We start from the raw sequence: 23,772 nt of genomic DNA on the forward strand, positions 1-23,772 counted from the left end.
TAGCACAGATGTAAGGGCTTGACACAGGGGGTAGAGCATGCAATAAGTTCACAAATGTAGGAGGTTGACTCAGGCGGTAAAGCAAGCAACAAACAAGTGTGGCACAGATGTAGGAGGTTGATGCGGGGCTAGAGCAGGCAACAAACAAGTTAAGCAAGCCATTTACAGAAGCAGAATTTTGGGGTCAGGTTGACCTAATCTATTCCCCCCACCATTTCCTACCATGTTTTCCTAGTCAAGAGGGAGTCAGCTCTGCTCCCTACAACAAAAATCAGTTTATATTTAGTCACTACCATCCATGAAAGTTTTGACTCCTCTACAGTCAGCACTTATGGGTCTTACACTGAAGCCCACGTATCCTATGGCTCTGTCTGCGCTTGCCCTGTCAGCATTCATTTCATTACCAAGTGCATGTCTCTATGTGTGTTCTTCCTTCTCCCTGCCGTATCCTCCTACGCATTTTCTCTGAGCAAAATACTACTCATGTCAAATCCTAGTTTTTTTTTTCTGTTGTTATTGTTTGGTTTGGTTTTCTTTTGGTGGTGGGGCTTGAACTCAGGGCATAGCCTGGATGCTGTCTCTGAGCTCTTTTTGCTCAAGGCTAGTGCTATAGCATTTGAGCCATTTCCAATTTCCTGGTGGTTAATTGGAGATAAGAGTCTCATGGACTTTCCTGCACAAGCTGGCTTTGAACTATGATCTTCCAATTCTGCCTCCTGAGTTGCTAGGATTACATCATTGGACTCGTACCTCTACACTATTCCATAATTTTCATCTGATCAAGATTTTCAGTTTTATTCCCCCAGAAAGCTCTATGCTCCAAAACAAAAACTAAATTCATAAAGAAATTAAATGACCTGCATCCTGAACAGCTATTTCCTTTATGATTCTGACTTAATTAAACTTAGTAGTCTCATAAAGAGCTAGCAATTGGAATGTATTCAATCTTCTCATTCCCTTTCTGCAAAGGATAGAATAGTGGTGATCACTGTTCTTAATTCGAAATAATATCTTTAGGTCTTACGTGTATAGACTTCCACGATCACTTTTGATCTTCAGTGGCTTATATAACACCCATCCTTTCACCCTCTTTCTCCTTGCTATTTACCCACCAATCACTGTCATTCTCCCAATCTATTATTCTGAAGTTTTTGCCTTCAGCAATGGTTCTTATACAATGCTAACATGAACTGGTGTCTTCCAACTTTAAATGTCCTATTCTCTGCTTCCTCAAATTGGTCAACAATTTTTTCTTATAGTTTACCAATCAACTCTCACATCTGTGCTCTCGAGTTTATTATCACCTGGAACTACTGGAAAACCCTTAAATTAAACAGCCACAGTTGTCTATCTCCTAACTTCCACTCAGTTCACCTTGCACCAACACTAAGATCATATAAAAAGCATCCAGTTTTTTCATGCCTCTAACATTCTTCCCAGTAAATAGCTTATTTATGTGTCTATTACTGCCCATCTTCATTAAATCCATCAATAACTTGTCCTGACTTAAATTGAATACCGCCAGGGCAGCTGAACTGTTCTAGGGAAAAATAAGTAGTGCATGTGAGTCACAATGGATCTACGTCCTCAACCATGCGCAGCTCACCCACCATTGTCTATTAATACTTTTCGGTGTCATCATAACACTTCCTTCCTCACATCAGCCACTTGAAAGTATCTAAGTTCCTCTCAAAGCTCTGGCTACATCTTTCCTCACTGTAAAACAATGACTTTAATGGAATACAACAAAAAAGTAGGCCAGTAGTATTTTACAAACAGCTCTATCAACATATGTTCTGTCCCTTCTACTGTCTCAGGGAAGGGAATTTTGGTCCCAACTGAGACTGCACTTACAGTTTCTCATGGTTTATAATCATTAGATTCTTTCTCCATACGGGGTTTCTAGCTGGGAGCCAGTGGCTCTCACCTGTGATCCTAGCTACTCAGGAGGCTGAGAACTAAGGATGGAGGTTTGAAGCCAGCCTGAGCAAGAAAGTCCATGGACATACTTATTGCCAACTAACCAACATAAACCTGAAGGTGGAGCTGTGTTTCATGAGGTAGAGTGCCAGCCTGCACAGAAAAACTAAGGAACAGCTCCTAGGCCCTACATTTAAGCCCTGGGACCATCACACACACACACACACACACACACACACACACACACACACACACACACACACACAGAGAGAGAGAGAGAGAGAGAGAGAGTTAAGCTCTGTATATTCTTGATATTAGGCCATTGTTTGATGTATAGCTGGCAAAAATTCTCTCTCATTCTGTAGGCTGACTCTTTAGCTTATTAGCTATGTTCTTTTCCTTGCAGACAATTTTAATTTGATGTAGTCCCATTTATCAAGTCTTTCTTTGATTTACTGTGCTTCTGAATTTTTACTCAGAAAATTCCTGCCCATGCCAAGGAGTCCTAATATTCCTTACTCCTTCTTACTTATCTGGTGGAGGTTACTATATATTAAAGAAAAGCAATAAAAACATTTATATAATAGCTTGTAAGTAATTTTATATTTGTTTTTAACATCATAAAATTAGCAATATTCTAATAAAAGAAATTTAGTTCAAGAAATGTACTGCCAGCAATTTATCCTTTTGTGTTTCATAGGTGTATCCCTGGGTGGGTGTTTTTTATACTGTGCATTAAGAAAACTGGTATAAAATTAAATTTAAAAATCAAACAGCTTATTTTTGTGCAATAATTTGAAATAGGATATTAAAATGTTTGTTTTTTTTGCCTACTTGAGCAATTTTGTGATAGTTACTGAACTTTCATATGGTCAGGCTTTTATCTCCATTAGATATATTTTTTCAAAGGCAGAGAAAATTATTCTCGTTCTTAATAACAATAATCTATTCAAAAGGTAAATAAAACCAGTAGAGAGGATTAACAAAGGTGAAGAAAGCGTGGTTAGTAATGACAAGAAAGTATAAAGCTTAAGTCTTTGATGTGATGACAATTATATCTTCAAGAGACTATTGGGCTTTAAACAACCACTTTAATTTAGTGATGGCTTACCTACTTTTATGCCAGTAACTCTCTTCCTATTGACTACAAGAACTAAAGACTTAACACTGTGACCTATGCTATTGTTGAGCTTTCCTTGTTCTCATCATGCTATTACAGGCACTTAAAGCTTATTATAATTATTGACTACCTCTTAGTTAAATAAGTTTAGGTGTTATTAAATTCCTGAAAGATTAATAACATGATCAAAGGGCAGAGCCCAGCTTTTAAAATGTATTTCTCAAGCTTTGGTTTCCAATTATAGCTTGGAAAGTTCATGGCCTACTGTCAACTCAATCATTTCTTTTCTCTAGTTATTTTTAGGCTGAAATCACAAGCCATCTTTCTGATCAGGAAAGGGATGTGTATTTCAGGAAAACAAAAAAAAATCATTAGTCAGTGCCACATAGTGTCCTTGGAAGGCTACCAATAATAATTCTATAGGAGAAATTTTTTGCAGCATGGTTCATCACAAGTTCAATGATCTCATGTTGTCCTATTGTCTCTTTTCCTCTATTTACTTCATTTTTTTTCCAGTTCTGAACCTTGAACTCAGGGCGTGAGCACTGTCCCTGGCTTCTTTTTGCTCAAGGGTAGCACTCTGCCACTTGAGTCACAGCACCACTTCTGGCCATTTCCTATATATATGGTGCTGGGGAATTGAACCCAGGGCTTCATGTATACAAGGCAAGCACTCTTGCCACTAGGCCATATTCCCAGCCCCTTTACTTCCTTTTACTTCATTTTTTGATACAGGGTCTCACTGTGTAGCCCAGGGACAATGGAATTAAACTCACAGTCCTCCTAACTCCAGAGTGTTGGGATTACAGGAGTCTGCCACCAAGCTTGGTGTTTCCTTCTTCATTTTTAAAATACAAAGGGTGATTTAACCCTCTTTTAGTATGCATTTATATTTTATGTAATCTAATAAATGTGGATAGCAATAATGAGAGATTCCATGAGAAAGAATTTTATTATGTTTTGTTATTTGATTGACTGGGAAAAAAATCTATTGACTATCAACATTTATATTATTTCTTTGAAAAGCTAATATAACTGACCAAGTACCAGAGGCTCATGCCTGTAATCCTAGCTACTCAGGAGGCTGATATCTGAGGATTGGTTCAAAACCAGCCAGGCAGAAAAGTCTGGGAGACTGCAGAAAACCAGAAGTAGCACTATGGCTCAAGTAGTAGAATGCTACTCTTGAGCTAAAGAGCTCAAAAACAAAAAGTTAATTACAGATAAAAGGTACCATCTGAATAGGTGACACTGTGCTACTCCGAGAGACCCAGAGTTTACTTTGGGATAAAATTACCTAACACAAGTCTAGCCTTTGCTAGAAACAATCCAAATCATGAAGTATTATACAGATTAAAATATTAATGGAGGAAAGCAGTCAGCCTACATTTTACAATTTAAATAAAATGTGCTAGAATGAAATGATAAATTTGTTTCTTTACTAAATATGGACTGAAAAATATTTATAGGAACACATCATAAAGCAAACCAGTCGGGATGATGAACAAGAACTGATGCTGGTTTTGATTGCATTTTTTGCAACTACTTGTGGCGCACAGCTGCAGCCTCAACCATCTGGAGGATTTTTGTTTTGTTTTTAGGTTATAACAGCGCTTCACATGCAAATTCCTCATATAGGTGGGGTCTATGTATGCTTTATCAACAAAAACACTTTTGAGAGTAAAAGTGAGTGTTAGGAAACACGTTCATTGGGAAATGAAAAATCAGTTTTGTTGGGAAAACTGACAAATTGGGGTTATCTAAACCAAATCAAATGCATAGTCCTTGTAAGATCTGAGATCTAAGTACATATACCTCTTTCATACATTTTGGGTTAAATGCGAGTTCAACCAAAGTAAAACTAGAAGTCCATTTAGACAATTGGTAAAATTCTTGATCTAATATTTGTTTCATACTTTCAATAAAATTGCATGTAAAATGTCATTATTTCATTGACAGAAATTTAGAGAAAAAAGGACATATTGAAAATGTCAAACACAGAATTATATGTAATTGTAGTTAACCTTATTGAAGGAAGTATAAATCCTTGTTGCCCTTGAAATTATTAACCATCTTTAATAGTTAAATGATATTGTTAGTGACCAAATACGTTTTATTATATTGTCTTGGTCTTTGCAGCCAGATGCTTTTTACACTACAGCTCTAGTATAGATTCACTGAAGTTGGACCATGAGTGCTTGCATAACGTATTAGTTTAGAAGTGACCAAAGGTAATTATGTGAAGTTTATATTGCAGCCACAGCAGCTGCTTAAAATTATTTATTTAAATGCAATGGTCCAACTGCTTCCTCCTAACACAGCTCTACTTATGAGATCAGATTCTACATGCTTTTCAAAGGAACTCTGGGCATTTCTTGGGCTTGCCTATGCTTTAGAGAGTAAGTGACACAACTCTTTAAGAGAAAATGGGTTCAGATATCCTGGTCCTGCTTTGCTTTTGTTAACAAGTCTAGTGGTACTGGTATCATGTGTGCATTCTCTGGTCAGGCTCACCTTGGCCAAAGATTACATGGCTACAACCTGTGTGCATGCCTATTGTCAATAGAAGTGAGAATGTAGAATTTGTATTCTAGGAGTTTGGAAAGACATTCTATTCATTACAAAGCCTTATTTTAAATTCCTTCAAATTAAGCCAGTATTTACAAATACTCACTACTGAAGCCAATGATCCAAAATGGTCAAAATGAAATAGATGGATTTCTGTCTCGTGGATTTATTATGGATGTATTTGGGAGTGCTGCAGATTTGATGAGAATCCCTTAAAGGACCATAATAATTGAAAGCTTCCTCTTCAGTGGTGGCATTATGAGAAGTGGTAGAATTACATGGGCCAAGCAGATGTTCTTAGGTCACAATAGGTATACTATCCAGAGGTGTGATGGGACACTATCTTAAAGGGTGTTATGGGACACTGTCTCTATCCACACACACACAAACATGCACACCTGCCATTGCTGTCTGTCACCCCCTCCATAGGCCCTTCCCTCTGATTTTGTATGTTGAAGCCACAAGCTAGATAAATATTTTCTCTTTATAGTGTTAGCTGCTTCAGATATTTTCTTATAGTAAAGTGCAACTACCTAACATGGGTACCTATCATTTTATAAACCTAAGAAGTACAATAAGTAAAGAACACCTAATTTGTTCTTACAGTATTATCCCAATACATGTAAGGGTTTGGTGATATTGAGAAAATAAACAATAATGCTCTGCAGAATAAATAAAAATGCTGACGTAATAATTTTGTTCTTTACCTACCTTAGTCTCTTTTCATTTTCAGATGATACTTATTTCTACCAAATATTAGTACAGAGACTATACATCCCATGCTTTAAAGTCTGTCCAATTCCAAGAAGGTGGCCTCACCTATCCAACTACTCATGTCCACTAAAAACTATTAAAATGTGCAATTCCAGTATTCACTACTCCAAGGGAGGTGAAGTATTTTGCCTCAAGGGAAAGCAGGAAGATAATGCTACTTGTTAGTTATACTTTAGTGAGCATGTGTTTTGGGGTTATGGGATATTACACACTAGTCATCTGAAAAAGATTCATATGGATTTGATGAGAAAGGCAGGATGGGGTAAAGGAGCAAGAAATAGTTATCTGATTGCTATGTGAGAAGGTAGAAACAGCCAGGCAGGCTAAGATCTGAGGATCAAGGTTCAAAGCTAGCCCTGGAAGGAAAGTCTGTGAGACTCTTATCTCTAATTAACCATCAGAAAACCACAAGTGGTGCTGTGGCTCAAGTGGTAGAATATGAGCCTTGAGCTGAAGAGCGCAGGGACTGTGCCCAAGCCCAGAGTTCAAGCCCCATGACTAACAAAGGAAGAAGGAAGAGGAGGAAGAGGAGGAGGAGGGGGAGGAGGAGGAGGAGGGAGAGAAGGAGGAGGAGGAGGAGGAGGAGGAGGAGGAGGAGGAGGAGGAGGAGGAGGAGGAGGAGGAGGAGGGAGAAGAGGAAGAGGGGGAGGGGGAAGGGGAGGAGTAGGGGGAGGAGGAGGAGGAGGAGGAAGAGGAGGAGGAGAAGGAGGAAGAGGAGGAGGAGGAGGAAGTAGATAAAAGGAAAGTATTGTCCAGAACACATGTATAGAAGTTAGAAGCCTCATAATGCAAGCTGAAAGTAGAGCAAAGAGAGAAAAGCATACAGAAATAGATAGGATAGTATAAAAAACAAATGTCAACACCTTTATCATTTCTTTAGCCTATGTCAATGGAGATATTATTGACAATCCCAGTTCTGCTTCTTGTATGAATACAGAAAAAAAGAGTAGAAAAAGAATATCAGGAAAGCAAGCACTATAAAGATGTGATTCTTTAGCATTGTACTTTGTGTTTGTGTGTGTATGGGACTTTAATCCTCACATGAACTTTATGAAGTTGTGACTAGAATAATTTGCTCCAGAAATGAGGAAACTAACATACCAAGAAGGTAAATAAATTCACACAAATCATTCACACAGCCAGCATTCAAAACTCTGGAATTCCAACATGTGTAGTTGAGCCTTGGTGTCTGGGCCCTAACCATTATGATATCCTACAAGAGTGAGTGTATCGAGCTAAACAGGGCCTGTGAGGAAGACATAGTTGTTTTCAGCCTACTGGCACTTATGCCTGCAATTTTACTGTCAAGTTTGTACTTCATAAACCATAACATCAAATGCTCCGTGACTGAACATAAAAAACATGTTAATTACATTGAGGATTTACTTGATTTAATTATTCAACTTTTTTAAGTAAGTACATGTAGCACAAACCAACCAATATTGCATTTTATTTGCACTAGCTAGCTTTTGGTATCAATTTAAAATGCCAGAATTATGTTAGGATATGAATTTGGCCTTCCTTCTGGGCTTACTACACCATGTATATTGCTGTTACAGTAGTTCTGGAGAGCTAAATATTTGTGAATGTATTTAGCTTAGGAAATCTGTTCTTCTGCAAGAACTTTGATGCTATATGGTAAAGCTTTCTAGCATCTGGTTCCTGTGTACAACTGCAGTCTTCCAAGTCATATTTATGAGAAACATAATGAAGTCAATTGGATGTTTACAGACTTGTTTTAACTGCTAGACATTCTGCCTGGTATAAAATGACCCTGTCAAAAGTATACATAGATTACAAAGCACTTCATACTTCCTATTTTCAAATAATGTAATAAATATAGAAACAGCTATTTTTCAAAACAACAAATCCTGAAAGTTTTAGAACACTAATCACTACAAACTACATATTAAAACAGGAAAGGTTCTTCTTGAATTCAACATGAACAGTTAATTAGAGAGTAGTGAGTGTGCAATTACTCAGTATTCTTATTGTTTAAGCATAATACTTCACTCAATCTTTATAAGACCCCTATCATGTAATACTTATTATCACTATGCTTCAGGTGACAATACAGATGGTGAGCAATTAAGCAATTTCCATGAAGCCCAGGGCTGGCAAGTTCAAAAGCAGGTGATTTGAACCCAAGGAAGATGAAATCACATGTAACATTATTCCTTCATTTCTTTATAACTAATGACTTGTCATTTTATTAAATATCTCACATCTATTATATAGATTTTTGCCAAAATCTCTGATGACTATATCCTCAGATCTAAACTATGAGTCTTGGGCTGGGGATATGGCCTAGTGGCAAGAGTGCTTGCCTCCTATACATGAAGCACTGGGTTCAATTCCCCAGCACCACATATACAGAAGACGGCCAGAAGTGGCGCTGTGGCTCAAGTGGCTGAGAGCTAGCCTTGAGCAAAAAGAAGCCAGGGACAGTGGTCAGGCCCCAAGTCCAAGCCCCAGGACTGGCCAAAAACAAATAAAATAAAATAAAATGTGAGTCTCTGCGTTACCATTTATAGCTGTTTACCACATGATTTCTGTACGTGTATTGTTGTATTGTTTTTCAAAAGTTAGGTACATCATTTTTTTCTTATTTAAAACATACTTTTTGTAGCAGAGCATATTTTGTTATCTTCTCACACTTTCTCCAATATTGCAGATATTTAGGTAATAAATGTTCCATTTTATACATGAAGTTTAGGTTTGTATCTGTAAATTTTTATGTTTTTTCAAGTTAAAACTAAGTTGAATTTACTTATTACTTTCCATATCACTTAAGCACAAATTAAGAAAGGAAAGTGTTCCTCCTTTAAGGTTATACTTAATATTTATTTCTATCCAGTTTCACACAAATAGAAGTATTAGAAGTGGGGACAACAACTTATTCTGTCCAATTGCTGGAAACATTTAAGGGAGGAGAGCATTGTTTTTAAACTCTTAGAAAACTGGTAGTAATTTCTGAAGTAAGAATGTTAAACATGAATTTATATGCCTTTATGAATCTTAGAAAATTTCATTTCAGAACTTAACTTTGATGCAATGATTTCTATAGTGATTTTTACAGGCTGAGACATTAACATAATCACTGTGGTAATTCAATCATAAAGCAAAGTAGACCTATTATTTTATGCTTGATTTAACTATAGATATTGCACATACCATTAAAAGATAAAAAGAGTCCCTTTAGTCAGCGTTTAAGTGAGGTGCTGTGTCTGGGGTCATTAGCTTTAGAAAATGTCATGATATAGTTTCTTTGAAGATTTTTCTTGGTAAAATTCAAGGAAAAGAAGCAGCCTCTAAGTACTTACAGTGGCCAAACTCACAATCAAATTGTGGCCATTGTCTTCATCTTTAGTAACTACTGACCCTCAGCAAGTTTCTAAAGACCAGTCATATTCACTTCAGTTAAAAAAAAAAAAAACTAAACTAAAAAAGTGGTTTTGAGTATTTCAATAAAGTATAATTATATTACACCTTGATTTTATGTCCTACTAGAAAAGAATAACTGAATTAAAATATAGCTATTTACTATAGTCCTATAAATTTCATTTATACGTAAGCATTCAAGGGGCTGGGAATATGGCCTAGTGGCAAGAGTGCTTGCCTCACAAGTAAGCATTCAATATAGCTTTACTTGCTTCAAAAATAGATTACTGATGCTCTATGTACCTTCTGTAGTTCAGTTCAGTGTTATACCATCTGCTGCCTATGAATCCCTCTCCTCAGCTTTCCATATATAGTCACATGCTGTATATTCATAATCCCTTTATGAGATAGCTAATTTTAATGTAGACAAGGAAAGAGATAAACAAGATTACCAGAATCACATAGAGGTAGAACTTAAACTCTGGTGTATAATTATAAATAAATGAACAAACAAACAAGAATTTAAAAATATTCAACAAGGTGGTGTGAGAGGGAGAAAGATTTATAGAACAGATCGCTCTCTTCTTTCCTCTGTTAAATTTATGGAAAAGCTTGAAAAGGTGAAAGTTCATCCTATGGTAAAATTATTTCAGTTCTGCAGATAAGTAATATCTGTAGGTTATAAAATGACCTGTGACAATAAAATCTTAGTTCATCCACATTTCCTTACTATTATGCTTTAAAGTATGTACAGTAAGGTGACCTCAGCAATTAAAGGCATGTCAAAGCAGCTACACTTAATCTTTTTTTTTTTTTTCCTGGCAGGAGAGAAAGTTTATTACCGAACTGCTGGCCTGTTGCCGAGATGATCCGGAGAGAAGGGAGAGAAGGGGCGACCCCCACCCAGCCCTGCCTTATCTACGGCAGGGGCAGGAGATGTGGTCAGGTGGATTAGGATGTGACCTCTTAATCTTATAAATGCATTAAACAAGTAAAGGTTAAAGGCTGAAGTAGATTGCTCTATTCTATGCCAAGATTCTTTTCCAACTGCAGTGAAATATTGGTTCTCATGCTTAAATAATCATAGAAATTATTTAAATCTTTCTGGTAACAGCACTGTCAGAGTGGAACATCTACCTCTGACACACAGGTGAATAAATCCTCCCCCGCCACCCACCCACACTCAGAAAATACTATGAGAAGTTCTATTTCATCAAGAGATCTTACATGCTTTAAGAAAGCAATAGAGGCTAGAGATATAGTTCATTGTAAAGCACCTGCCTAGCAAATACAAGGCCCTGAGTTTGATCCCCAGAATGATAGGAAAAAAATTAATAATATTCTATACCTTAGAACCAGATGTACATAAGAAATATGAAGTTAGAAGGCATGACTCAAGTGGTAAAGCATCATCCATGAGTAAACCAAGAGAGTACAAGGCCCTGAGTTCAAGGCCTGGTACAAGAAAAAAACAACTAGTGTGTGTGTGTGTGTGTGCGTGTGTGTGTGTGTGCATATATATGCACACACAGATATTAAAATGTTAACAAATTTTTCCAAATATTCTTTGTAAACAGCTAGTGAATTAGATATCAAACCTGTTCTCTATATAAAACAAGACAATATCTGAATATGTAAATGCACGCAGGCTATGGTGGGGCATGCCTGTCAACCAGGGATATCTCTATATAAAATAAGACAAAAGCTAAATATTTAACGTTAGGCAAGGTGGAGTGGGGCATGTCTAAAAACTAAGAAGCTTAGGTAGGCCGCTTTTAGTTAAAAGCTGTCCTTGGATGAAACAAAATATTATGTTTTTTGGGTTTTTTTTGGCCAGTCCTGGGCCTTGGACTCAGGGCCTGAGCACTGTTCCTGGCTTCTTTTTGCTCAAGGCTAGCCACAGTACCACTTCTGCCCATTTTCTATATATGTGGTGCTGGGGAATCGAACCCAGGGCTTCATGTATACAGGGCAAGCACTCTTGCCACTAGGCCATATTCCCAGCCCAAAAGATTATGTTTTTAAAAAAATAAATAAAAGGAAAAAAGATAGGCTAAAGATTTGGCTCATTGATAGAGCACATGCCTAGCAAGCATGAGACATTGAGTTCCAGTTCCAGCAAATTGTTGTAGTTTATAATTCACAGTCTTTATACTTGAATTTTGCCTGGGGGTCACTAAATTTTTTTTTATTTAGAAAATCAGAGATTCACATGAAATTGATAGAAATACAAAGAGATCTCATACTACCCAGTTTCCTGTGTACAATTAATTATCCTATCATTTCTCAACTTGATTTACTTTCTTTCAGTTTTAAAATTTTCTTTTTCATTATTTCATAGTAGTAAGTGTTGAATTTAAGAGTCTCACTCATGGTAGAGAAGCACATTACCAATACATCATATTCCAAATCCTTTTTGTTCTTTGTTGTTGTTGTGAGGGGAGTCTCACTAAGTTGCCTAGACTGGCCTTGGACTACTTGTCCTCCTACCTCATCATCTCAAGTACTAGGATCCTATGCATGTACCACTGCATAAAGCTTATGTTTGATTCTAACAGATCATTCAGTAAGAAAAGTCTAAATAAGGGATATATGTTGTTTTTGTTAAAGATATTGTACACAGGGGGTACAATTACATAAGTCAAGTAATGAGTACATTTCTTTGAACAGTATCACCCCTGCCCTCACTTTCTCCCAGTTTTTCCCTCTCTACCTACTCACTCAAGTTGTATAAGGCATTTTCAACATAGTGTCTAGAAAGCATCACTGTTGCATTTCTTCACCTTTCTCCCTCCATTTCTGTGCTCCCCCTTGCCCTCCCAAAGACAGAAAAACTTATGCATGAAGCAAAAGGTACAGAAAACAAAAACAGCTGGAAAAGTAAAACACAAAATAACACAAAAAATCTTTTGTTTCCATTTCTTGGAGTTCATTTCAATAAATATCATCTTATATGATCATATGTACATAGGTATTGTTCCTTCGTGATCCTCTTCTAAGAATACGCTCCATTAGTTTCACTGTGTGAATGTCTAGAAACCTGTATAATTTATCATGACTAAGTGCACCTTTTTGTCTTTTACCATCAAGTGTGTTTACATGTGGATTTGTAGGCACATTCTGATAACCATAAATGAGGGAAAACATGCAATGTATGTTTCTTTGGGTCTGGCTTACGTCACTTAATATAACTTTTTCCAAGTCTTTCCATTTCCTTACAAATGGGACAATGTCATTCTTTCTGATGGAAGACAGAATTCCATTGGGTATATATACCACATTTTTTAAATCCATTTGTGTAGGTAGGGGCATCAGGGTTAGTTCTATATCTTCAATATGGTAAACGATGAATGGTGCAATAAACAGTGTTATGCTGGTTGTTTACTTTGGCATTATTTGTGATCTACTGGATAAATGTCCAGGGGTGGAATTGCAGGGTCATAGGGGACCTCTAAGTTTAGTCTTTTGAGGAACCTCCATACTACTTTCCAGAGTGGTTGAACAGGTTTACATTCCTACCCAAGGTGTAGTAGAGTTCTCTTTTGGCCACATCCTCACCAGAATTCGTTATTGTTAGTTTTCTTGATAATGGCCATTCTAACTGGAGTGAGGTAGAATCTTTGGAATGATTTCTGTTATGGCCAGGGATGTTGAACATTTATTCATATGTCTATTGGCCATTCTTGCTTCTTCTTTCGAGAAGTGTCTCTTGAACCCTTTCGCCCATTTACTAATCACATTGTTGTTTCTTCCAGGGTTTATTTCTTTTTTTGGGGGGGTGCTAATTTTTTGAGCTCTAAGTATATTTTAGATATGATATCCTTGTGTGATAGATAACTGATAAAAAATCTTTCATTCTGTGGGATTTCTATCTAACTTGCTAGCTATGTCCTTTGCCATGCAGAAACTCTTCAGTTTGATGCAATCCCATTTATTCAGTCTGTCTTTGATTTGCTCTGATTCTGGTTCTTTACACTTGAGAAGTTTCAACCTGTGCCAAGGAGCCCGTGTTTCCCATACTCCTTCCTGTAATACTTTCATGGTACCTGGCCTTACATTGAGGTCTTTGAGTCATTTAGAATTGATAGTTCAGGGTGATATATATGAATCTAGCTTGAGTTTTCTGCATGCGGATAGCCAATTTTGCCAAGACCATTTGTTGAAAAGGCTTTCTTCCAACCTTTGCTTTTTTTCTCCTTTATCAAACATTAGGTGGCCATAGGTTTGTGGGTCTTCTATTCTGTTCCATTGCTCCTCAGGCATATTCTTGTGCCAGTACAAAGCTGTTTTTATTACTATAATTTTGAAATAGAATTTTAACTTTGGTATTGATATTCCTCCATGATTGTTCGTCCTGCTAAGGATTGTTTGGCTTTCTGGGGCCTTTTATTATTCCATATGAATTTTTTATTGCTTTCTCTATTTCATTAAAAAATGTCAAGGAAAACTTGATTTTATGAAGTGATTTTATACCCTGTTATTTTGCCAAATTTTATGATCACCTCAAGTAACTAGAGGGAGGAATCTATAGTGTTCTTTAAATACAGGATTTTATCATGTACAAGAGGGACAGTTTTGTTTCTTCTTTCTCTATTTGGATCCCTTCATGTTTTTCTCTTGCCTTATTGATCTTGCTAGAAATGATAGTAGTAGATTGAAGAGGAGTGGAGAGAGTGGACATTCTTGTCTTGTTCTTGGTTTTAGAGGAAATGGTTTTAACTTTTCACCATTAATTATAATGCTGGCTATAGGTTTGTCATATGAAGCCTTTATTATATTGAGAAATGTTCCATGGATTCCTAGCTTCTCCAGAGCTTTCATCATAAAAGGGTGCTCACACCTAGTTTTTCATTTATATAATGATATATTCTATTCTAGTAGTATTACTTACCTTTCCAGTTATACCTGTGTTCGTGTGTGTGTGTGTATGTGTGTGTGTGTGTGTGTGTGTGTGTGTGTGTGTGATTCTGGGCATTAAACAAAGTCTCATGTATGTTTAGCATTTGCTTTACCACAGGGCTAGCTTTCTTAATTCCAGGATGTGTATATTTCTACCCTTGTAAATCTACTCCTTCCCTTATCTCACTCTCTGGTAGGCATTAATCTCTCTCATTTCTAAAATGCTGCCATTTTTAAAATGCTTTATAAATGGTATGCAACCTTTGGGATTGGCATTTTTCCAGTGTGCAAAATTTTCTGAACATTCACCCAATTTGTTGTGTGAATCACTTAAGCCATTTCTTTTTACTGCTGGAAAATATTTCTTGCTACATATGGAGTATGTAGCACAGGTTATTGATCTATCCATCTGTTTTACTCTACGCAGGCTAATTTCAGGGTTTTTCATTTTTGTTATTCTAAAGTTACTGTGAATATTAATGTACAGGTGTTTGAACACAAATTTGTATTTCTCTGGGATAAATGCCCAAGAGGGCAATTACTGAGTTGGATGTTAATTGACTATTTACTTTTGTAAAAATCTTTCAAGCTGTTTTGCAACATGGTTCTAACAATTTTATATTGACACTAAAAGTGAGTGATAAAGCTTCTCCTTGTCAGCATTTGGTGTTTTCACTACTTTATTTTTCTTGCTGCCTTTCTTATAGATGTATATGATAATTTATTGCAGTTTCATTTACATTTCTCTGATCACTGAAAGGCTCATTTAGACATCAGCATAGCTAGAATGGTAGAGAACTTGACTAGTCAGACATAAGTTTTGGATCCAATTCCCAATTCTGCATCCATACACACAGACACAGACACACACACACACACACACACACACACACACGTACTCACACACATATAGCTGTTGACTATCTCTCCATGTGTTTGTATGCTATTTGTATATATGGTTTGTTGTAATATTTCATCCTAATTTTTTTCTATTTTAATTTTGTTGACTTTCTTAAGAACTTGGTTCTGATCTGGACATCTGGTATGCAAGTATTTTCTCCCAGTTTGTGGCTTTATGTATCCTTTCCACACTAGATTTTATATAACTCTGATTTGTAGTTTTGATGAAGCTCAAGTTCTCTATTATGGTTTATAATGCCATTAATCTCATATCAAACTTTTGGATCAGCTCTAAATGCCACATATTTTCTCCAATCTTTCATTCTAAAGTGTTATATGTTTTATGTTTCATATTTAATTGCGTTCAATTTAAGCTGATTTTGATTGAGGTATAAAATGTTAAGAGAATTTTTATTTTGCTTTTTTGTTATATGTAATGACTATAGTAATCATTTTTACACAGATTAATCATTCTTGAACATACAATCTCCAGAGGAGCAATTGGGTCTTTAACTATACAAGTATATCCATCAGATGAATATTCACCCTTATATCCAAATAGACCTAAGTAGTTGAAACACATAAGAATAATAAGTGCTACTAGCTATGTATTAACTGGGAAATCACATACAAGTGAAACAATAGGGAGAGATGGAAATAAAGAGAAGAGAGAGTAGGAGAGTAGGAAGGTTGAAAGGGTAGGGGAATGTGAAAGAATTGGAAACAAAGCCCATCACACTTTTTGTACAAATAGCCCTAATCCATTTAAATGTTGATCAGTTAAACTTAGACCTTAATATACAGAATGTGGTTTAGTCTGGTTGGTCATAACTTTCACTTAAGTTGTAGGTCCTTTGAAGAAAATGAATACAGAAGTACCTTCATGTTCTTCACTTTGCTGTTCATAACTGTTTTGAGTTTAAATGTATTCCACTTAAAAACACTCTCCTACAGGCCAGTGGACCTTTCCCCCATCCTCGTAGTACTCACCATCCCTCAAACCTCGCCATTATCCAAATTTCTGCCATAACACCTCGGTTATGCATGGAAGATTGGCTTGTCACACACATGCTTCTCTGCTAGGAGGCAATGTCGGTACAGTTTGTTGTTCCAAGTATGTACAACATGCAGCATTGGTGTTTTGTCAAGTAAACACGTGCACAGGGGAAGAAGGGGCATGGGTTCATAAAAAGAAGTCAAATGGAAATCAACAGGACTTTCTCTTTCAGAGTTCCCCTAACTTTATTTGTAGAGGTTAGCCAATAGTTTCTTTAATTGGGTCATACACACATCTGAGTCCATTCCCAAGCTATTCTGTTGTACTTTTCTCTATCTGTCTTGTTGATCTGAGAAATCGTAGACACTAAGGGATCCTCTGGACTGGGATCACACACTAGAGAACAGAAGGATAGAAGTACTTTTGAAACAGTGCTGGAGACCACTGTGACTGTAGAATATCAAGACAAATGCTCCCATTACTGTTAATATTTGGATGATAAATTCTTATTGTAAGTGCAACCTTAGGTGGTTTGAAAAGGTTGCCTGTTGGGAAATGAATTGTCAAGAAAAATACTTCAGCCTGATAGAGATTGTCATTTGGTCCCATTGTGGTAACTTGCCAATGGAACACTAAAAAAGAAAAAGGAAAACATCAACATGTAACAAATACTCACATTATATCTACACCATAATAACCTATTATTTCCTATTTGTAGATGCTCATTTATAAACAGTATTTTTTCCAATTTTTTATTGTCAAGATGATGTACAGAAGGGTTACAGTTACATACTTAAGGTAGTGAATACATATGCACTTCTTGTCATACTTGTTACTCCCTTCCTCATTTTTCTCCCGCATTCCTTCCCCCAAACACACACACACCCTTTCTTTAATCATTTTTTTAAAAAAAATCTTCCCCTTGGTGGACATTTTCATTCTTGTCTCCAATGCTTATGAACTCTATGATTATCAACAATAAAACAATTCCTTCCAAATCAGGTGATATGTACAGTTCTTTCCTTTTGCTAGTGTAACCTGTTCCTTCTTTTTTTCTCATTTCTTCCCTCCCCCCACTGCCTTTGAGTTGCTTAGTTTGCTCTCATCGGTGTCCATTGCAGCTGTTGGGCCCCTTCTATTGTGTTTCTCTCCGATTTTCCACTCATTCTGTGCCCTCCTCCTGGCTTCTCTCAGATGTGCACATGTATACACCATACGTAAGGTGAAGAGTATAGGGTCCTCTAAATACTCTTAAGACTAATTAGGAAGTCCTTTGCTTCCTTATCTTTGGAATTCTTTTCAGTCTGGATATTAATTTATGTACATATGAATTAAGAGTCTGGGTTTTACTTTTTGGTACTTTTCTCCCAAGACTGACCTATTTGTGTCTCCCTGTAAATTGGTATCTTGTTTGCTGTTGTGTCTCTTTGTTATTTATTTCTAACACTCATATATCAAGGAGACCATGCACCATTTGTCTCTATGTTCTAGGATTGTTTCACTGAACATGATTTGTTCTAGACCTGTCCATTTCCCTGAGAATGCCATTATTTTTATCACTTCTAATAGCTGTGTAGAATTCCATCGTATACAGGTATCACAGTTTTTGGAGCCATTCATCTGTAGTGGGGCATATAGGTTGTTTCCATATCTTGGCTATTGTGAACAGTGCCACGATGAACATGGAGGTGTAGGTGTCCTTGTCATATCCTGGATCCTGTTGCTCAGGGTATATGCCTCAGAGTGGTGTGGCTGGGTCATAGGGTATGTCTATGCTGGGTTTTTTGAGGCACCACCAGACTGCTCTTCAAGAGGGGTTCTACTAGTTTACCTTCCTACCACCAGTGAAGTAGGGTTCTTCTTTCTCTGCATCCCCTCCAGCATTTGTTGGTGCCTGAGTTCACAGTATCATACATCATGACCAAGTAGGCTTCATTTAATGGTTATAAGCAGTATTAATATGAGGATAAAAAATCTTGTTGAGTCTGAAAAAAATAAGAGTAGAATCTGGACTACTGAATAGGTAAAGAATATTTTCAAGTAAAGAATTTTTTTTTTTTTTTTTTTTTTTTTTTTTTTTTTTTTTTGGCCAGTCCTGGGCCTTGGACTCAGGGCCTGAGCACTGTCCCTGGCTTCTTCCCGCTCAAGGCTAGCACTCTGCCACTTGAGCCACAGCGCCGCTTCTGGCCGTTTTCTGTATATGTGGTGCTGGGGAATCGAACCTAGGGCCTCGTGTATCCGAGGCAGGCACTCTTGCCACTAGGCTATATCCCCAGCCCAAGTAAAGAATATTTTGAGCAAGGCATGGTGGTACACTATAGTCACAGCATTCAGGCGGCTAAGGAAGGAGGCCTATGAATCTGAGATCAGCTTAGGTTATGTAGCAAGTTTGAAACCAGTCTGGGCTATATAGTCTAAAAAATGCACTTGAACTAAGTCATACTGAAAAGCCATATCTTTTTTTCATTTTTTTTGTATATGGATATCCTCTTGATTCCAGCAGCATTTGTTGAAAAGACAATTGTGACACCACTCGTTTTTGTTTTTGTTTTTTACCTTCATCAAGCATCAGTTAAGAACATTAAGAGAACAGGGTTTATTATTTTGTTCCACTCATCAATGTGTCTCTCCACAAGCAGAGCCCTTATATTTGGTAGCATGATTCCTCACACGTTTTCTTTGCAACAATTATTTTAGCTAACTCTAAGTCCTGTACCTTACATACAAATTTTAGAATAAGCTTGTCTATTTCTAAAGAAAACTTTGACAGGATTTTGGTAGACATTTCATTCTGATTTGAGAAAAACTGACATCTTTATTATGTTGAGCTTGACCAACCCATACCTCTCCCTTTTATTTCCTTCAAGATTTTAGTAAATTTCTAGCACAAAGATCTTTAACATTCTTTGTTGATTCACACCAAAGTATTTCTTGTTCTCAGAGTAATAATAAATGGTATGGTTTTAAATTTCCATTTGTGCCTGCTTAATATTAAAATAAAAATGAAATTATTTTTGCGTGTTGATTTTATATATTGCTACTTTGGTGAACTCATTTATTAGTTCGGGAGCTTTTGGTAGATTTCTTCAAATTTCATAGATGAACCTCATTGTCATTTTTTTTGTTTAAATTTTACTATACTATTAAAATTAATTTTTCTAGTTATGGATACTGACCAGAGAGACCTCACACTCAGTGTATTTGCTTGTGACTGGCATTCTGCCACTTAAACCATGCCTCAAGTCAGGCTTATGGCTGGTTATTTTGGAAAGACTCTCATGTATTTTTCTTCCTGGAGTAGCTTCAAACTGTGATCCTCTTATCTCAGCCTGCTAAAGACCTTAAATTAGATAAGAGGTATGAGTCACAAGTGGTCGGTCAGCTTTTCTTCTAAATATCACTGTCTTATGTTTCAAATGATGTTAGAATTTTTTCCATAATGATCAAAATATGGTCTCTAAAGCTTATAAGAAAAAGAATAGCTTATGATATATTCTCATAATTTCTAGTTTTCCTATCTTTCTTCTTACATATACAGTCTCATTTTTTTTAAGTTTGAGAGCAGGAAAGATATGGTTCAGAGTTGAGACTCTGACTAGAACGACCATACTCTAACCTAAACAGAAGTATAAATGTATGAAGTTACTCTAATGGAGAAAATAATTACTCCCTCTGCAATTAGGTCTTAGACAACACTTAAACAGAAAATAAAAGTAGGTTGGCATTCAAATCAACCAGGCTAGAAAGGTCATTGCTCCAAACACTACTGGATATCTATAATCTACAATGAATTGGACCAGGTGTTTGCTGTAGTCTTTTGTCGCTGCTACATGAAAAATACCAGAAACTGTAGTCATGCAAGGGAAACAACAAGGTACTCTGTACCACTGAATAGCTCTCTCTTTATAACATAAGATATGAACTCATTGTAGTAGCTACATCTCACAGGAGCTAAAAGATGAATGTGTACCATAAGCACCTGCTACAACTCCCTGGTAACAAAGATAATATTTATCTTGTAGTATCATGTGTTTTCATACTTCAGACAGGAAGTTAAAAGCCTAAAACCAGAAAATGAATATATTAGTTTGCTTGGGAAACCTGGAAATTATGTCTTGTATAATTTGGGAACCCAGTACAAAATAAATATATGGATCATTTTTTTTCAAAATCATTAAAATTAAGATGATGATAGCATTAAATCAAACACGGGAACATTCTAAATTTGAGGTGCTCTGAAACTGTACAATTTGTTCACCCATGAGGCTGGCACTGATAGCAAATAATAGTGTAGCAATTAGAAACCAACTAAATTTTGAAATAGATAGTTTATAAGCGCTCATCTAGTGTAAAATAATGTTTTCAAAAAATCTTCTAGAAACCAAGTAAGAGATGCTGAAGCTTACAGTACTATGATAAATCTATGAGGTTTTTCTTGGCAGTTGAGATGTCTTAACCCTTAACCCTTCACTAAGAAAGATGTTTAATTTTCAAAATGCATGCTATTTTTTGTGGCTGTGTAGAGTTTTGGGTTTGTTTGTTTGGGTTTGAGTACCGGTCCTGGGGTTTACAATCAGGGCCTGGGTCTGTCCATGAGCTTTTTATGTTCATGGCTAGCCCTCTACTATTTGAACCACAGCCCCAATTCTAGCTTTTTGATTATTAATTGGAGATAAGAGTCTCAGACACTTGCCTTTCTGGGCTAATTTCAAACTGTGATTCTCAGATCTCAGCCTCGTGAGTAGCTAGGATTATAGGCATGAGCTACTGGTGCCAAGTAACAATGTATTCTTGACTACATTCTACCATCACACATGAACATAACAAATGATTTTGACATTTCTCTACTTCTGATTAATGCCAAGTCTACTTAAAACAAATATATTTTAAAACTCTATATTCTTTATTTTCAAAGTACACATCTAATTCTACCCAATTTACTCAAGCCTGTTTTAAAATACTTCCACATAAATTAGAAATTTGACCATATATTGTTAGCATGCTACAAGCTAATAGAATATCGAGCACTATGCTGTTATTTGTAATAAGTTGTTTAAAACTAAAATTAAGTAACTTCATTCATGTATTCAGAATGAATGTTCAAATTCTGTATTTAATTAACACCAGCCACACTTTGGCATCTATGTCCAACTACAATACATCCTGCCATTTAATCATCTTCCTTATCCTCATGAGTCAATAAGATCATCATGCAAGCATCTGGAGACAAGGAATTAGCTTCAGGTTTTTGCCGCAGGAAAGCCTAAGTGTCTAGAACTGACTTTCAGCCAAAGGTCAGCTCTGGAAGTCTAGTTCTGAATCTAGAAGGGATCTAAACCAAATCCAACACTCCTCTGTTGGCAGCTTGTCATTTGGCTGGTTCTGGTGTCTGGAGAGCTGTGTTCCAGAATAAGCCTATAAATATTGAGGGGAGGTAGAAATTCACCACGAACTTAGGAATTACTGTGTTCTGTCTAAAAACCTAGAGACCTCTACCTTGGCTTTAATATACTAATTGCTAGACACAACAGACAGCAACTTTCACTTACTGTGGCTTTTGCATATATGATAGAAAATATCTAGATTTTTCTCTTATATAAAATGTAATTGCCTGAAAGGTCAAAGAAATCCCATTTGTAGAGTCCCTGTAGAAATTAATGTTTGCCAATCAGAGCTTCACATGAGTCACTCAAATGACCCTGGAATGTACTTCAATAACAAACTGTCAGTGTTCCTGTAAGTGTGGCTGCTCCTCAAGCCAAGGGTACATATTAGCTAAAACTTTCAATATGTTAGGGAAATAAATACGTGAATCAGGTATGAAGCTCCCATCACAAAAAACTATACAAGACAATAACTATTTTTCAACACTAACTTAATTCCTAGACTCACTCCAACTCCATGTAATTTTGCTCAGAATTGAGTCTAAGTGTAAAGGCCTTGACATTTGTCAGAGGCCTTGAGGGGTCTTGCTTGTAATCTTTTGGGTAGATGCCCAAAAGTGGGGCTGCTGGGTCATAGGGAAGCTCTATGTTTTGCCTTTTGAGGAATCTCCATACCACTTTCTAGCGTGGTAGAACAAGTTTACACTCCCACCAACAGTGTAGTAGGGTTCCCTTTTGGCCCCATCCCCTTCAGCATCTGTTATTACTAGTTTTCTGATAATGGCCATTCTTACTGAGGTGAGGCGGAATCTAATGTTGTTTTGATTTGTATTGATTCTATGGCCAGTGATATTGAATCATTCTTCATGTGCCTCTTGGCCATTCTCATTTCCTCTTCAAGAAGTCTCTCTTTAAGTCTTTATCCCACTTATTGATGGGGCAGTTGTTTCTTTGAGAGTTTGTTTTGGGGAAATTTAATTTTTGGAATGCTAAGTATATTTTATATATGAGGCCCTCGTCTGTTGTATTGTCAGTGAAGATCTCCCAATCTGTGGACTTTCTATTTATCTTGCAAGCTATATCCTTAGCTGTGCAGAAGCTCTGCAGCTTGATGCAATCCCATTTGTCCAATCTTTCTTTGATTTGTTGTGTTTCTGGGTCTTTATTAACAAAGTTTTGAACTGTTTGGTGTAAACCAACTGAACAACTGATGGGCAGGGAGGGAAAGAGAGATGATGGAGGGGGGAATGAGCAAGGAGGTAACAAACAGTACAAGAAATGTATCCAATGCCTAACATATGAAACTGTAACCTCTCTGTACATCAGTTTGACAAAAAAAATTTTTAAAGAAAGTTTTGAACTGTGCCAAAGAGCCCTATTGTTTCTCCTATTCCTTCTTGAAATGTTTTCAGGGTATTTGGTTTTACCTTGAGGCCTTTGATCCATTTGGAATTGATTTTGGTGCAGAGTGATATATAAGGATCTTGCTTTCTTTTTTTTTACAGATGTTTAACCATTTTCCAGCACCATTTCTTGAAGAGGCTGTCTTTCTTCCATCCTATTGTGTTGGCTTCCTTATCAAAGAATAGGTGGCCCTAGGTCTGCAGGTTTATTTCTAGGTCTTCAGTTCTATTCCATTGGTCCTCAGTCCTATTGTTGTGACAATACCAATCTGTTTTTATTACTACAGCTTTTTAATAGAGTTTTAAGTTTAGTATTGATGTTCCTCCAGTATTGTTCTTCTTGCTAAGGATTGTTTTTGCTATTTGGGGTCATAACCATCCTACATAGCTCTACACCAAATGTTGGAGCACCCAACTTCATCAAAC

The 23,772-nt window shown here is 36.7% G+C and overlaps 1 protein-coding gene and 1 pseudogene across 1 annotated transcript in view; both read right to left on the bottom strand.

The window, feature by feature from the left end:
• Positions 1–23,772, bottom strand: part of Cfap299 (cilia and flagella associated protein 299) — a 533,081-nt gene that overhangs the window by 374,472 nt on the left and 134,837 nt on the right. The gene's annotated exons all lie outside the window — the stretch shown is intronic.
• LOC125364988 lies at positions 16,843–17,186 on the bottom strand (annotated as a pseudogene).

The sequence above is a fragment of the Perognathus longimembris genome, chromosome 16 (assembly GCF_023159225.1).
Source record: "Perognathus longimembris pacificus isolate PPM17 chromosome 16, ASM2315922v1, whole genome shotgun sequence".
In the NCBI taxonomy this organism is placed as follows: Eukaryota; Metazoa; Chordata; class Mammalia; order Rodentia; family Heteromyidae; genus Perognathus; species Perognathus longimembris.